This window comes from Zosterops lateralis (genome assembly GCF_965231275.1).
Source record: "Zosterops lateralis genome assembly, chromosome: 4".
Lineage (NCBI taxonomy): Eukaryota > Metazoa > Chordata > Aves > Passeriformes > Zosteropidae > Zosterops > Zosterops lateralis.
The window spans coordinates 11,398,856-11,413,863 of NC_139765.1; the positions used below are offsets into that span (position 1 = coordinate 11,398,856).

General features: G+C 42.3%; 1 protein-coding gene across 6 annotated transcripts in view; it reads left to right on the top strand.

Annotated features, from left to right (window-relative positions):
- Positions 1 to 15,008, top strand: part of EPS8 (EGFR pathway substrate 8, signaling adaptor) — a 131,664-nt gene that overhangs the window by 28,323 nt on the left and 88,333 nt on the right. For all 6 annotated transcript variants that reach the window (XM_083858820.1, XM_083858822.1, XM_083858818.1 and 3 more), the window contains exon 2: positions 5,556 to 5,695. The gene's annotated coding sequence lies outside the window, so the exon portion shown is untranslated. The remainder of the gene's footprint in view (positions 1 to 5,555; positions 5,696 to 15,008) is intronic.

A 15,008-nucleotide genomic window follows, 5' to 3' on the forward strand; every position in this document is an offset into this window, starting at 1 on the left:
GTTTATTTTCCAGGAAAATGGAACTAAAAAGAACTAACACAGTTACTTTTCACAGCTTAGTTCCTACTGCTCTGAGCACCTGTGGCAAACAACCTCCCCTCCTAAGCCAGTGGTAGGATGAAAAAAAAAAACAAACCTGAAATAAATGCAGTGTCTTTGGGTGGTGCAGAGGGAGTGCAAAGGGTGAACAGGGATGTGATGAGTGTTTTTGCCAAAAGGCAATATCTGGAAATTGATATTTAAAATGTTCCCCAAGTCCCACCAAAGCTGCTAAGTCTGTGAGTCAAGGGCTGAGCCTTTCTGCTCACATTTCAGAGTGACTAGTGAGAAACCTTTTTGCACTCTCTTGCTCCTTTCCAAAACCCAAATAATTTTTCCTACTGCTTTTTCTGAAACCACATGTGATGCTTCCCACACATCTCTTCAGCCACATCAGTCCTTGTCAAAGGTATGGGAATTGATGGAGTTTTTAAGAGCATTCCCAATCTTAGGGTGTCCCTTTGTGGGAGTGGGTGGTGAATTTAATCACATCAGTGACACCCCATGTCTGTTTCCCATTGCAAGGCTCATCCTTTCAATCTGTGGTGGTATTTGAAGACAATAATCTGATCTTCCTAAACAATATCCTGCTCTCAGTTTTGTTTGCTTACCCCATATCTAAAGAGGCAGGTTTGTCTTTTGCAGTGCTAGCAAGAAATCCCAGGTCTATTGAAATGTAAGACCAACTGTGTATTGACTTCAGGAAAGCAGATACTTAGCTTCTGGAGGGTTTTTTTTATTAATAATCTCTCTTTGTTTCAAATGAAAAAATAATAATTGTAGGGTTTCTACCAAGATTGCTTCTAGCAGTTAGAATAAGAGTTTATATATGAATATATATGACAGTGTAATTTTAATGCACTGAGGTTCAGAACTGGATCCAAGCTGAATATATGAAAAGAATTTTTATAATACCTGAGACTAACATAATTAGGCTCCTATTTCAAAATAAAAGTAGTACTGATTGATTTTCAATTTATTAAACTTGATCCTTGCAGAGTTTGAAAACCAAACATTGTGGCAGGAAGAATCGAAAAGTAAAAACAGGTTTCATTGTCTACCCTGTAAGGAGCTGAAGCTGAAACAAATGCAGAAGTAAACAAGGAAACAGCTTGTGACAATAGCCAGTGAAATCTATTATGTGGCTGTGCATAAACCAAATCTGGCATTGATGTACAGAACCAAGGAAAGTATAAACACTCAAAAGGTGACAATAATAATAAAAAATATGTATAGTAATTTTGAACTCTTATGGCAATGAAGATGGACAACTTTTAGACATCAAACTGGATTTACTAAGCTTTGCATCAGTATAAGTAACATGAAACACATTTTGCAGTTCTCTTGTCTTCCCCTCAGATTTCTGTCTCTCTTTATATCCATCCCACTCTTGGGTGGTATTTTATTCATCTCTTTAGGGGAGCTATTCTACAGTGGAATTATAGTGCAGCATTTTGAAATTATATTGTTGAATATGACCTTTTAAGTGTCTGACTTGTACATGAGTGGTGTAGAGACTTCCTTTTCCTTTGGCATTCTGACAAAATGATGCAGCATCTTTGCCCATCAGAGAGAGGAGTTGGGCATTTGTGTGGTAAATGGAAAAACTGTACTTTCAGAGATGCTGGAAGTATTCTTGCATTGTGTGTCTGGTGAAATGAGCATTTTTGTTAGTCAAGAAGCTTTCACAAACATGCATGTAAACAGACCTGCTGCAGAGTTAGACACTGATATGTTTTTTGGGGGTCTCAGTATCTCCCTGTAGGGTAGAGAGGATGTATTATGTCTTTTAATTTTAAATTCATTAGTGCTTCTAAAACAGGGATTACAAATGCATCACATTAAAGGATATGTTGTCTCTTTTGACCTTACCAGTAATGCTTTTATCTTTGCCTCACAAAGAGGCTTTTCCCTGTGCACTTACCCATCAGCTCCTGAAAGAGGCCAAAAGAGGTAAAAGCTGAACTTGGAGGAGGCTTTTTGTTGGTTCTGAATTTCTTTAGTTTTGGTTTGTTGTTTTTTCTTTTTATTTTTTCTCTCTCTCTTTTTTTTTTTTTTTTTGTTTGTTTGTTTGTTTTCTAGATTACATAAATGAGTGATTTAGGGACAAAATATTATGTTAAATAAACTGGTGTGTGATGATTTCAAGTTCCTTTTTCTTCTATGCTGCTTTACCGTCTCAACACACCGCCTCTCTCTTTTCCACATCCTCAGACCCTGCTGGTGTGCATTAAAGCCAGAAAAAAAAACAAAAAACAAAAAGGAAGAGAGTTAATTACAGCTGCTTATAATTCTGTGGAAGAAATGGTTTAAAAACTAGTGACAAAGCCCCTTCTCTCTACTGTAATTACTAATTTCACAGAGAAGCAGTGCTTCTAGATCTGTTCAGGTGACCACTTCCACTCACTTTGAAGCATGATTGTACTTTTTCAAGACAAGGTTATGCCAAACTAATTGATTCTTTCCCCCCCACACTTCTTATTAAATAACTTTGGCTGGGCCACATTTACTTGGATTAAATACAAGCAAAAAAAGAAAACTCACATTGGTTCAGGAAGTTTGTTTTGTGGCTCTTTGGAAAAGAACATTCTGTCCGCTCCTTGTAAAACCAACACAAACAGTCTCTTGGCACAGACAGTATTCTTTGTAGATACCTTACTTTAAATTATCTCTCTGTTATTTTGCAAGATTAGGTATCACAGTCCATATTTCCTGGATAAATCCTGCCTTGTGTAATTGTGCTTTTGCTTTGTAAGTCCCATCTGCAGTGGTAGTTGGTATTTTAACATGATTAAATCTTCTAAATACTACGTGAGGTCTGCTGATGAAAGATCCTGAATAATAGAAATGGTGATTGTAATTTTTAGGATAGTAAATGTGGTTTGTGTACTAGCACTTATTTAGAAGTGGTTATATCTCATTGTAGAAATGATCATGGAAATATGTTAAGGAAAAATAGCTGTAGAGGCACGGGGTAAAACTGCAAGAGGTTTTTATTTTGTAATTGAAGAATTGTGTGTGAGTTTTGTGTGAGAAATGTCCTTTTCCCTTTTAACTTTTCAAAGGGTATCATTAAGCTACTCTGTGCCACTAAAGGAGTACTGGGATAATGCATCTCATGTGCTTGTAGCAGGCACTTCTCACATGTGCGGATTTGGCAGGAGCTGCTGGAATTGGGAATAGCACCAGAGAAGGAAATGTGCACTGTGCAACCTTGATCAAACAGGGAGCAATCTCTGGTGCCCTCTTTTGATAATATATTCAGTGGAAGCAGTTAGAGGAGGATCTTAAGTGATGTTAGTGAGTTATTGGATTGATTCTTCAAGTGTCTACAACTTGTACTGGCTTGGGCTCTTACTGGAAAGGAAAACAAAGATATCTGGTACCTTGTAGGAGGCAGACCTACATGTAGTAAATAATATTCCCAGGGAGTAATAAAAGCAAATCAAATCTGTCCTGTAACAGCTTTGAATTGATCTGAAGGTTTACACACATATTTGGACGTAAGTTTTGAGAGCTATGTTTTTTTAATGTAAAAGGGAAATACAATGGAGAACCCCAACCTTTTGAACTTTCTATTTCCATACATTTAAATCCAAAGACTAAAGTATTTTGAATGTCATGTCTGTCTTATCTTTCCAGCAAAGCCTTTTCCTATAATTAAAAGGGCATCAATTTTTCTAATTGTTGCCAAATTCAATCCAAGCCTCCCACACAATCACTTCACCCTTCCCTCCCCCTCCCATCATTGTCTGATATTTTGTGTGCACAGTCATTATTCATTAACTGTGCTCATGTCCAGGGCAGAAAACAGAGGAATCACATTAGCAAGGAGGAGCTCAGAAACTCACCAGTAAAATCTGGTTTTCCCTTTTCTGTTTTACATTGGCTTTCAGATGAGAATCCCAAAACCTGTAACAAATTTCAGAGATAAGGAGCCTGGAAACAATGAGTGTGCTACTGTTTGCTACTTCCTTTTCTTAGCAGAATTCTTTAGTCTTCCATTCTACTGAGAAGAATTAGTTTCTATTTAAGAAGCTACTGAGATTGTAAGTTACAATTGGAAAAGAAAAGAGGTGTAGCCTGTCCTTTTTTATTTTTTGTTTTTCCTTACATAAGCACACAAAATCATTAGTTAGAGTTGGAAGGGACCTTAGGAGATCATCTTCATCCAAGATGGGGTCACCTAGAGCAGGTTACACAAGAACAGGTGGGTTGTGGAGTCTCCAGGAAAGGGAGATTCCACAACCTCCCCAGGCAGCTGTTCCAGGGCTCTGCCCTCCTTGGTGTAAAGTTCTTCCTTCTGTTAAGGTGGAACTGACTGTGTTTCAGTTTATGGCCACTGCTCCTTGTCCTGTCAGTGGGCACTACAGAAAAGAGCCTGGCATTCTCCTCTTGGCACCCCTTTGAGATACTTAAATTGATTAATGAGATTCCCCTCTCAGTTTCCTCTTCCCTGGACTAACTAGGCCCAGCTCCTGCGGTCTCCTCTTGAGAGAGGCACTCCACCCTACATCATCAATATATCCCTCTGCTGGACCCTCTTCAGTAGCTCCTTCTCTTTCCTGGATATCTTTATCCATGTTTTGAAGGGAATGAAATGGGCGTGGAAGGGTGGAGGGCCTTGCTTGAGGTCACTGGGCTGGGAAAGGCTGAGACTCATGAATGGAAGGCAACCAACCTTAAGGTGTTGTGCCCATGTTTTTTTTGTAGTTTCTTCTGCAAGAGTTTCCTGGTCAGAAAAAAACATTGTTTGTCTCCCCTTCAAACATTAAAATATTATGTTTTATTACTTCCTTTTTGCATTAATGTGCAACCACTGGATCAATTCAGATTGACTAAACTGACCTATTGCCACTTGTCCTATCAATTAGTTGACTTGGTGCTGCTTCTTCCTGATTCTGTTGCTATGTCAAATTGATCTGTATATTTTAATTAATTGGATTTATCCAATTTTATTAATTTGATTTATTGTAAATGGCCTTACAAGGGAGAGGAAATGGAACATCTCATAGCAAAGACAGAATTGGGAAATGCCAAAATAAAGGCCTAAAGAGAGTAATTCATAAGAAAATTTTGCTGTAAATTGGTCAGATTTGCTAAAATTTGAAGAAATGTTCAGTGCCTGGAATAGTGAATGGTGGAAGTGACTTGTATTACAACTAAGTTAGAATGAAGTCGTTGGATATCAATAAAGAAATGAAATAGAAAAGGACTAACTCTCGAATGTCAAATTCAAAATTAAGGGGTAACAGAAGGGTTTTAGGGTGGAGGCTGTTCAGTTATGCTGACCATGAGGTTCCTGTTAGCTGTACAGAGGAGTCCTTTCTGCTATTACTGGTATTTAAGAAATTCACACTGACAGTAGTGGATGAACTCTAACCAGAACTTGTATTTCTCCCTGACATGCACTGAGGGAAATCACGTTTTAAGAAGTCAGGGATTAGCAAGTTGAACTCATTGTATAATGTGCAGAGGAATTACAAAGCTGAACGTGTTTCTTTTCTGCTTTTCAGTGATTTGTCCTGTTGGGGAGCTGCCTTCTGGGTGCCTCTGGAGAGATGCCAGCCAGCTGAATTAAGCAGTAGCAGGGACAGCATCTACCCAGGCTGAAGTTTTAAAGCCAGGCACGTGGCATTTGCACAAGTGATCACTGGTGAGTTGTACATAAGCGCAGTGTCTCTCTTTCCTCTCTGTCTCTTTAACATCTGGTGTCTGTTGCAAACTCAAAGTTTCTGGATGCACAGACTGGCCTGCCTTGCTTGTTTTTCCCAGAGTGTGACTGATGGGCTTAGAGAAAATGAGAGCGATCCAGGTTACCAGCTAATCTTAGGAAATCCCTACTGTTTGTTTGGATGTTTATAGATTATTTCCCCCTCTCCCTCCACTGAATGAGTAATGTCCTGGTGAGGCCAGACTTCAATTCTGTAGTGTTTATATGTTATACTAGATGATATCACTGTGCTTTTTTAACCAGAGGAGATTTTATACCCTCTTCCTTAGCACTTCATAGCCTGGAAATCCAAGCTGTGAGGTTCTGATAACAGAAGTGACTGGCTGCTGTCAGCACAAGGGTGATTAAAAATGTGTGTGTGTGTGCTGGTTCACTCCCTTTCCAGCTGAATAGAAAATGAAACTACCCAAAGCCTTTTATGTAAGTGCTTTGGGTAGTTTCTTGGGTAGTGGATCTGGTTTTTTTGTTTTCCTATTTAAATCTCTGTGTGGCTGTGTGCAGGCAAGCTTCATCCTCAGCTTCCTTTTGAAGATGCTGTGTAAAGAAAAGAGTGAGCTTGCTCTGACCTCTGAGGCGTGATTCTGTTTCCAGCTCAATGCTAGGCACAACCTCTCTAAAAAAGACAATAGCTAACAATTAATTTTTTTTTTTTTAGGGGAAGGTGGTTTCTAGTCAGTTTTTCCAGTCTGTGATTTTCCTTGATAAAACAATGGCAATCTGCTTCTTCCAGAAGCTGAAATGCTGTGATTCTTTGACAGCAAATGTGTGGAGAGCTGCCTTACACCTTGTAACACCCTGCTTTATTTAAGGCTCTGCCATGCTGGGCTGACTGCTGTTTTCCTGGGAGTGTGGCAGCAAGGAATTATTGATGAGATGCAGCCTGGTCTGTAAAACACACGTTTGCTATTAAAAACAACATATGTGCCCTTAGCTATAGCTAATCATGTAAAAATCTCTGTGGAATTTGGGGGAGATAGCCCCTCTGCACAGGGAAAGAATCCCATTAAAGCATCAGCACGACACAGCTCAGCATCAGGTGCTGAATTATCCTGTGAATATCAGGCTTTGTGCTTTAGGCAGAAATATGTGAGCAGGTTGGAGGAGCCCCCTGTAAGGATGAGTGCAGGAAGGGTAAAATGCATCCAGGGCACTTGTCTGGCTCTTTCAGGTTCTTGTCATATTGTTAAAAGGGCTTGTTGGAATATTTGGACAAAACCCTGAAGGTCAGTGTTGTCCTGAGCTATATGTGCTACCTGATTAGCAACAGAGTTGGAAAATTCCCCTGGCCTGAAAAATTATGAGGGTAATTCTGCTTCATGCTGAGGGAGGCAAAGGCAGAGCAAGGAATACGAGTACATTATTTCAAGGTCCAGTAGCCTATTAAGCCAGACTAAAATAAGTAGGCTTTAATTAATGGAAAGTTTAGGAAAACAAATTTGGTGTTATCGTCACATAGCCACTGTGAGCTGGAACATACCTGTCCTTAAGTTCCTTTCCTTTTATTGCTGCTGCTCTTCCAGCTTCAGTTCAAGCATAAACAGCTGCTACCTTGGGAGCCACTGAAGGTAGATGCAGTTCCTTTCTGCTGCTGGAGAACTCTGAACCCCAGCACTTAAATAATACAGCGACCTCAGTGCTAACAGCAGCAGCTTTGGAGCAGAAAGGTTTTCAAATTGCTGCAACTGATTTTCAGGGTGTGTAGAAACAGAGAAAACAAGGTAATTATTGAAGCAGTGTGTTTTTGTATTTAAAATCATTGTCACATGGGTAGGTGCACTTCTTTTTTACTTGTAAATATTTTCAGTTATGAAAAGTTAGAGACTACAGATCTTTCTAGAAGCCAGATAATTTCAGTGGAAGCATATCTTGGTCAGGGGGACACCAGTTTAGGACAAATATCTGTGTGTTGTGTCTGAGATCTCAGCCTGACTCAGGAAGTGGAATGCCAGCGTGGGGAAAAGACAAAAACCCTTGCTCCCCTGTAAGATGGGTGGGAAACCACCTCCATATGGAGAGGTTCCTTTGGGAAGTGCAGATCATCAGGTGTTGAGAATTCATTGCACAAATAAAAGCTGAGTTGAGCCAGTGCCTATTTCTCACACAAGTGGTGACTGTGCTGTGACATAAATCACATAAATCACAACGTGCTCGGAGTATCTCCAGGTTCATGGGTTTGGTTTGCCTATGGCTGCACTTAAGAAATGCATGTGAACTCAAGTGCAGGTTTTTAGTTTGCTGTTTGTTTTTTTTTTCCTATTTCTGAGAGCACTCTAGAGCACAGAACTTCAAGTACAGAGTGTCTGGGGATTGTTCTGCCCTTGGGGTTGAGTGATGTTTTGCATTTTGCTTGCAATTGCCCTTGATTGCTGTTTGTACCTGCAAGTGCAGTCTGCACTTTTGAAACCACAGTTTGAACCTTCATTTGGAAGTGGAATTGTCTTACACTTTATTTTTAAAATGTTTTTAAAATTTCTAGTTCTTTATTATAGTGTCAGAACAGTATTATCATAGAATCATGAAATATTTTACATTGGGGAGATCTTTAAAGACCATCTAGTACAGCATCCTTCTGCAATGGGAAGGGACATGTTCAACTAAACCAGATTTCTCAGAGCCCCATCCAACCTGGGCATGAATGTTTCCAGGCATCCACCACTCCTCTAGGCAACCTCTTTTAACTCCTTCATTGTTAAAAACTTCCTTATATCCATTCTGATTCAACCTTCTTTTACTTTAAAACCATTCTCTCTTGTCCTGTTGCTGTGGGCCCTGATAAAAAGGTTTGTCCTCACCTTTCCTACAGACTCCCTTGAAGTACCAGATCACTGAAGTGATTGGCAAATAGAAATATTGCAGAACCAGGTGGATGAACTTCCTGCCTCAGGTGCCTGGATGCTGAAACTCACTGACAGAAATTGTAAACCATCATAAGGCTGCAAAAATTAATGGTTAGCTGCCAATGACTCTTTTGAAACTCAATAAACATGATAGCTTAAGCCACTGGTATAAGTCAAACCACCCTTTTGTTAATATAAATTTTGCTTAGATCCAAAAGCACTAAAGCTGGATGGGTATTTCTGATGATTTTTCTATAGGAAAATTTAACTTCTATTTCTTGACAGGAATAAATGAGAGATAATGAGATTTTGATATCTGCTGCAATCACCCATGGTTTTGATTTAAAAAGTAAAATTCCTAGAAACCATTGGAGATTATATATATATATATATATATATATATATATATATATATATATATATATATATATAATCCCGTGATTCAAAACAGTTACCTATCTTTTTACATCCTGAGACCTGGCTGCTCAGGTGGGGGGATGTGCTTTGGGACAGGTAGAGAAGAAATCTGGGCATTTTCAGTGCTGTCATTGCATGTGGTGTTGGCTGCTGGTGCCTATTTGCCCAGCTCTGCAGGAGAAAGCTCAATGTCACAAATGAGAGCCATGCTGCCCACAGAGTGTTGACAGCCTGTCATTACAGACAGCCTTGTTTCCTCCTCCTGGCTGGTAGTTGAAAAGGTTTAGGAATGATCATAATCTCTTTCCTCGAGTTCTTTCTGGATTTAAGGGAAAAAAAGGCACTCTGCTTTCCATTTGTGCTGGGTTTACAATTGTTTTATTGTCTCGGTTGGGTTTTCGTAGTGTATCCAAAATCATTAATCTCCCGTGGGGGGAGAGAGGATGTGAAGAAAAGAAGTGATGAAGGGAGAGGAAGGACAGAACAGAGTTTTCTGGGGTTTAGGTGGGGTGTTTATTTTACAGCAGCTGTTCCTGGTACCAAGGGGAGCACGTGGAGAAGGTGGGGTGGCAGTGACATGTAATGGAATGTGGCACTTGCTCACCGTATGGCAAGAAGGAATTGTGTGTCTTCTCTCTCCTTTTATCTGGGCCTGTAAAAGAATTTTATTGCTTAATGCATCCATGTGGCCATTCTCTGCCCTGGGGTGCTGAGAGTAGAATTGGGAGATCCAATGACATTAAAACAAACCCAAGCAATGAAGTCCCCTGTAGGGTGCAAGTGGAGAACACCTTCACCCACGGTCATCAGAGGGACAGGGATGGGTGAAACCAGTTTGATTTGGCTCCCACCTTTGTTTGGAGGTTGCTGTGGTGATGAATAACCTTTGCAGAGGGTGTGTGAGCCAGTGTGTGCTTCTGCCTTGGCCCTGGCAGATAAAACAGAGCTCACAGCTTCTCACCCCCACATCAGAGCGTGTACCCTACCAATGGATTGGGATCCCAGAATAAGTGAAAACTGCTGTCTCAGAGCTGGTTATTCATGTGGCAGAGATCTACTACTTATCACTTCCCCTCACTGCTTTCTCAGCAGGCAGCAGGAGCCTGAGTGATGGCAAGCTGTGGCTTTGTTCCATTGCATGGAAGGGCAGCTGATGTGCCTTATTTGTGCAAGCTTAAGACACCTGAGTTTTGTCTCCTTACCTGGCCTTGAGGAAGGAGAGTAGGTAGAGCAAGAGACTGCCAAAGGTACTCTGTAAAATGAAATATTATTATCTAAAATAATATTTTCCCCCTACTGTTGCAAAGACTACATTTTTTATATTGAGGAAACCTTTTTTACCCTCCATTTATCAATAAGTGTTACAACAAATTATTGTTAAATTCTCTGTAGCTGAAAATAGAAGTGTATTTTTTATACTATGACACAAAAGTCTGATCTAACAACCACAAAGTGATACCAAAGTGTGAAATTTGGAATTCTACATAAGCATTACATGCTTTCCCCATGAATTCACACAAGTACAAGTATACTTGGATGACACAGGTGTCTGAAGATGCTATAAATATCACTTCTAGGCAAGAATTGCCTTCAAAAAGGTCTTGGAAACTTGTTTTCCCCCCTCCTAGAAGGAATTGGCAAGAATTGCCACCTGAGGCAACTCATAGAGTTTTCCTCCCTGCATATCACCCTTCTTGCCAACATCTGTGAAGCTGCCCTGTGCACAGCTCACAGGAAGTGCTCTGTGAAAAATTGAGTCACTCAGATGATCCAGCGGCCCTGACACTGTGGTGTTTTAAATGTCTAGTTCTGCTGCATAACTCCTGAAATTAAAAAACAACAACAACAACAACAACAACAACAACAAAAAAAAAAAAAAAAAAAAAAAAAAAAAAAAAAAAAAAAAAAAAAACCACAAAAACACAAAAAACCAGAACAAAAATGTGAATTACTCAGCTCTGTGACAGCTCTCCATCTCTTCACAGACCTTCAAAAACGGGTGGTTTCATTTGTCAGAGTGTGCCTTGCTCTTGGCTGCGGCCGTGCTGAAGGACCAAAGAGGAAGATGAAAACTTTTTAAAAGCAGTGAGGCCTCTCACAGTGTTTAAGATGAAAGTGGCAAAGGCAAGTCCATGGCCCTCCATCCATTGCATGACTGATGGATCTTTCTGAGTTAAAGCACTTGAGGAAATAAAAAACTCCTCTCCTTTCAGCAGTTGTTTGAGGCTTGTCATCTTGAAGTTTTCTCCAGCACAATTTAAACATGCTGTCAGCTCCTTTTAGTCACTTACTTAGTTAAAATCACCTTCATTAAGGAGTATTCAAATACATCTTCTAATACCTTATCCAGGCTGCCCTCCTGGATTTTTGAGAATCTGGAGAGTGCTGCTAATAGAGCAGACATAGCATTTACAGGAATAAATTAATGGCAATCCCATAGCTGTGCTTTTTACATCTGACACATTCTCCAAGGCTAGCATGGTACCTCCCATACTCCTTCAAATTCATTTGTTCCATTTCAGCTCAGCCTTTTGAAATATTTTGTGATGAATGAGTGTGCTGTACAAGCTGGTGATCAGGAGCAGCTGTTCATAGTCGTGCATTAAATTGAACCCATCTGTCAGTGGGCTCTTTAAAGTGTGAGTTTCACGTTGTCAGGAGACCTGATTACACCAGAGCAGTATCTGGGTGCTGTTTGCCAAAAAGAAAAGGAGGAATCTAAAGGAAGGGAGCTTGGATGGGCTCTGAGATAGCCCTGTGGCCTCATCTGCAGGGCTGTGATTTAGCCTGCTGAGATGAGAGCAAAGTGCTTACAAGCAGCATTTCTGCCCTGACATGCAGAGAGTTGTTCAGATGTAGACTGAAATTAGGAGCTGACTTTTGCAGTAAGCTTTGTAGAACTCACGTGTGGTGGTTGGTGCTTGGTTTTTAATCCTGACCCTTTCACCTCATCACCAGTTCTTTCAATTCTTTGGTTGTAGAGTTTTTCCTCAGAGCATGAGCTGAAGAGGAGAAAAAGTGTTTTATTCCAATAGGAGGCAACACTGTTTGTTTGTTTCCCCCAGTATGCATGCATCATTTTTTATACTCATTTACAAGTAGAGATGAGCAAAATGTATCTCCTGAAGCTGTTCTGCAAACTGCACTTCAAGAAACATTTCAGCCCAACTAATGGTTGTTTCCTGATTGCAGTAATTGCTCTCATAACTTTAAGTGAAAGCTTCAGTCTCTAATACTGTCTGTAAATGACACACAGGATATGGAAGCCAGCTGATTCATGGCCTGAAATATGTTGATCTTATCCAGGGGTAACTTCTCTTGGTTTCCTCCTCCCAGTTTGCTTCCCATCAAGACTTTGGTGATGAGGACTGTGTTGTGTGTATGGCTCTGGGGAAAAGCATTCTTGGTTACCAGAAGCTTATTCACCCAGATATATCATCTTCATTATAGAATTTCACTTTTAGACGGGCAGCTTTTCTTGGAGAAGCAGAGCAGAGCTTCCTTTGCCACAGTAAAACTTTTATTTAAGTTGCACTTATTTTATTTCTAGGGCCATATTTTATTTCTATTTCTGTTATGGTCTCCAGAGGTGCAGAGCCCACCCTTTGCTGGTGATCAGCTCTCCTGTCCCCTGCAGCACAGCACACCTGGTGCAGTGGGGGAAGCCCACCCGTGTTTCCTTGCAGAAAGTTTCTCCATCTCTCTTTTGCTGTGGCAGCCTGCAAGCACTGCAGCTCAAAGTGCAGCTGCACTGCTGCTGCATTCCTGGTGCAGGGCCAAGCCAGCACTTTTTAATTAACACTAAATTCAATGCTGGCAGGAGCACAGAGCGGAGGTGGGGAGGGGGAAGTAATACACCAAAACAGAACACCCATACTGGCTTTGTGAGTTTTGTGAGCTTCTATTTTGTGTCTGTTATCCTATGGTAAGAGAACAACTCTGAGCTTTTCTTTAACACAGAGAAAGCAACACTGAAGCCTGTTATTTCTGCATACCTGGTGAATATAGATGTTGTTGTTTGTTTTTTTTTTTTTAATAGTGGAAACTCATTAACGTGTTCCACATGGAGAGGTGAGATTTGCACTTTGAGTGAAGATATTGATTGATGTTGGCTTGTATTAAGAAAATATGGCTAACAGAAGGGGTTAATACATGCTCTTTTAAATTTTTTTTTCTCCTGTAGAGTACATTGTTTTTCCTGCATGTGTTTAATGAGGGAACTTAGTGGGGCAATGCTATTGCTTAATAGCTGACAGTACCTTGTTATCTTCCTTTAAAATTCTGTAGAGTGTTAAAATGCAGCTATTAAGATCTGGCACTCATTTGAGCACCCACTTGGGACTCTGGATTATAAACGTGCAGCATCTGTAAATGAGCTGCAGCTGCAGAGTAACATTCAATTCTTCACCATTTAACCTAACAAGCAGAAAAAGCTGTGCACCAGCGAAGTGTGTGGAGCCACACTGGACAAAGCCCATGGACAAGCCTGTCCTTCCTCTCTGGAAATGCTCAGACCTCAAAACTGCTTGATTCTCAACCCTCTCTGGGCTGCTCTGTTCCAGTGCTCTGCCACTCTCACAAAATGAAAAAGCTTTTCCTGATATTCAAGTGGGATGTCCCATCTGCATCACTGATGTGTCAGAGAATGATGAATTAAATTCTTGGTAACTTCTCTAGACTCTACTGATCATTAAGGATGAAATGACGTGGTTTTGAAAAAAATGAAATTTGGAGAATTGAAACCCTTGATTGTTATGTAATAAGTGTATTAATATCTTGAATGTTTATTTTGTAATGTAACAACGAGAAGCCACCTTAATAAGCAAAAGGAGAGAGCTCTTTAAAAACCGCAGCCCCCCCCCATGCCGAAGTGAATGCTGAGGACCGAGAGAGAGGGCTTCGAAGGGAGGCGAGGCACGGGCCTCGCCCTCGGTCTTCCCCCCGGTGCGAGCGGCTGTCTGCGCAATCAATCGCCCTCCGGGGGGGGGGGGGTCACCCCGGCAGCATGGCTGGGGTCGCCTCGCAGGCCCGTCGCGTCGCAGTCGCCGTTGGCACCGCGCAAGGGCCTTCATCCCCCTAAATGCAGACTCGGGGAGCGCTCCGTAGCTCCCCGCTCCTGCCGCCTGCCGCCAGAGCCAGAGAAGAGGAAGCTTGCCCACCCGCCACCGAAACCACAAGAGAGCCCCCATGATAAGCGTGCCGCACGGCTCCCACTTGGCTCTGCGGTGCGGCCGCTCCTCCGTGCCCACCGCGGGGACCCCAGTCGCCGAAAAAAAAACCAAGAAGTGAGCGGGGCCGCCCAGCCCCGACCCCCGCTCCCGCCGCCACGGGGTCTGGCTCCCGGCGCCCCCGCGGTCCCCGCCCACAGCTGCCGCCATCGGGAGTCTGCCTCGGGCTTCCCAGCCCAAACCGCTCCAGCGCGGCACAGCCGATAAAAGCGACCCACTGCGCTTTGTTCCCACCACAGCCTCGTCCCGCAGCCGCACCGATAAAACAGCACGTCCCTCGGCAGCCGTAGGGCTGGGCGCCCCCGCCGCTGCCGCCGGGCAGCCAGTCGCCGCTGCTAGATGGTGCATCCCCAGGCTACCGTGCCGCGTCCCTGGGCCGCCAAACCGCCGCCGCGGCAGCCAGCCCTAGCCTGAGCCCGGCGTGGAAAACCCCAAAGCCCGCAAAACCACCACGTGGCACGCCCAGCCGGGCGGCCGCCAGACCACCGCCCCGCTCCAAAAAAAGAACCTGCGCCCGCCACGCTCCATCCCCACCTCACAGCCCTGGCGCTGCCCACCATCGAGACCTCCAAAACGCCATAACTGATTGCGAAACTGCCATGAGGTCGTTAGAGCCTGCAGCCCCTGCTTCCTGGAGCGACCCCGTACATGCAAATTAAAAATCCCAGGTGCATCTCGGGACCCTTTTAACACCAAAAACCCCTTATAAAAATAAACCTAAGTAAAATTTAAACCCACAAGTACCAATACTGA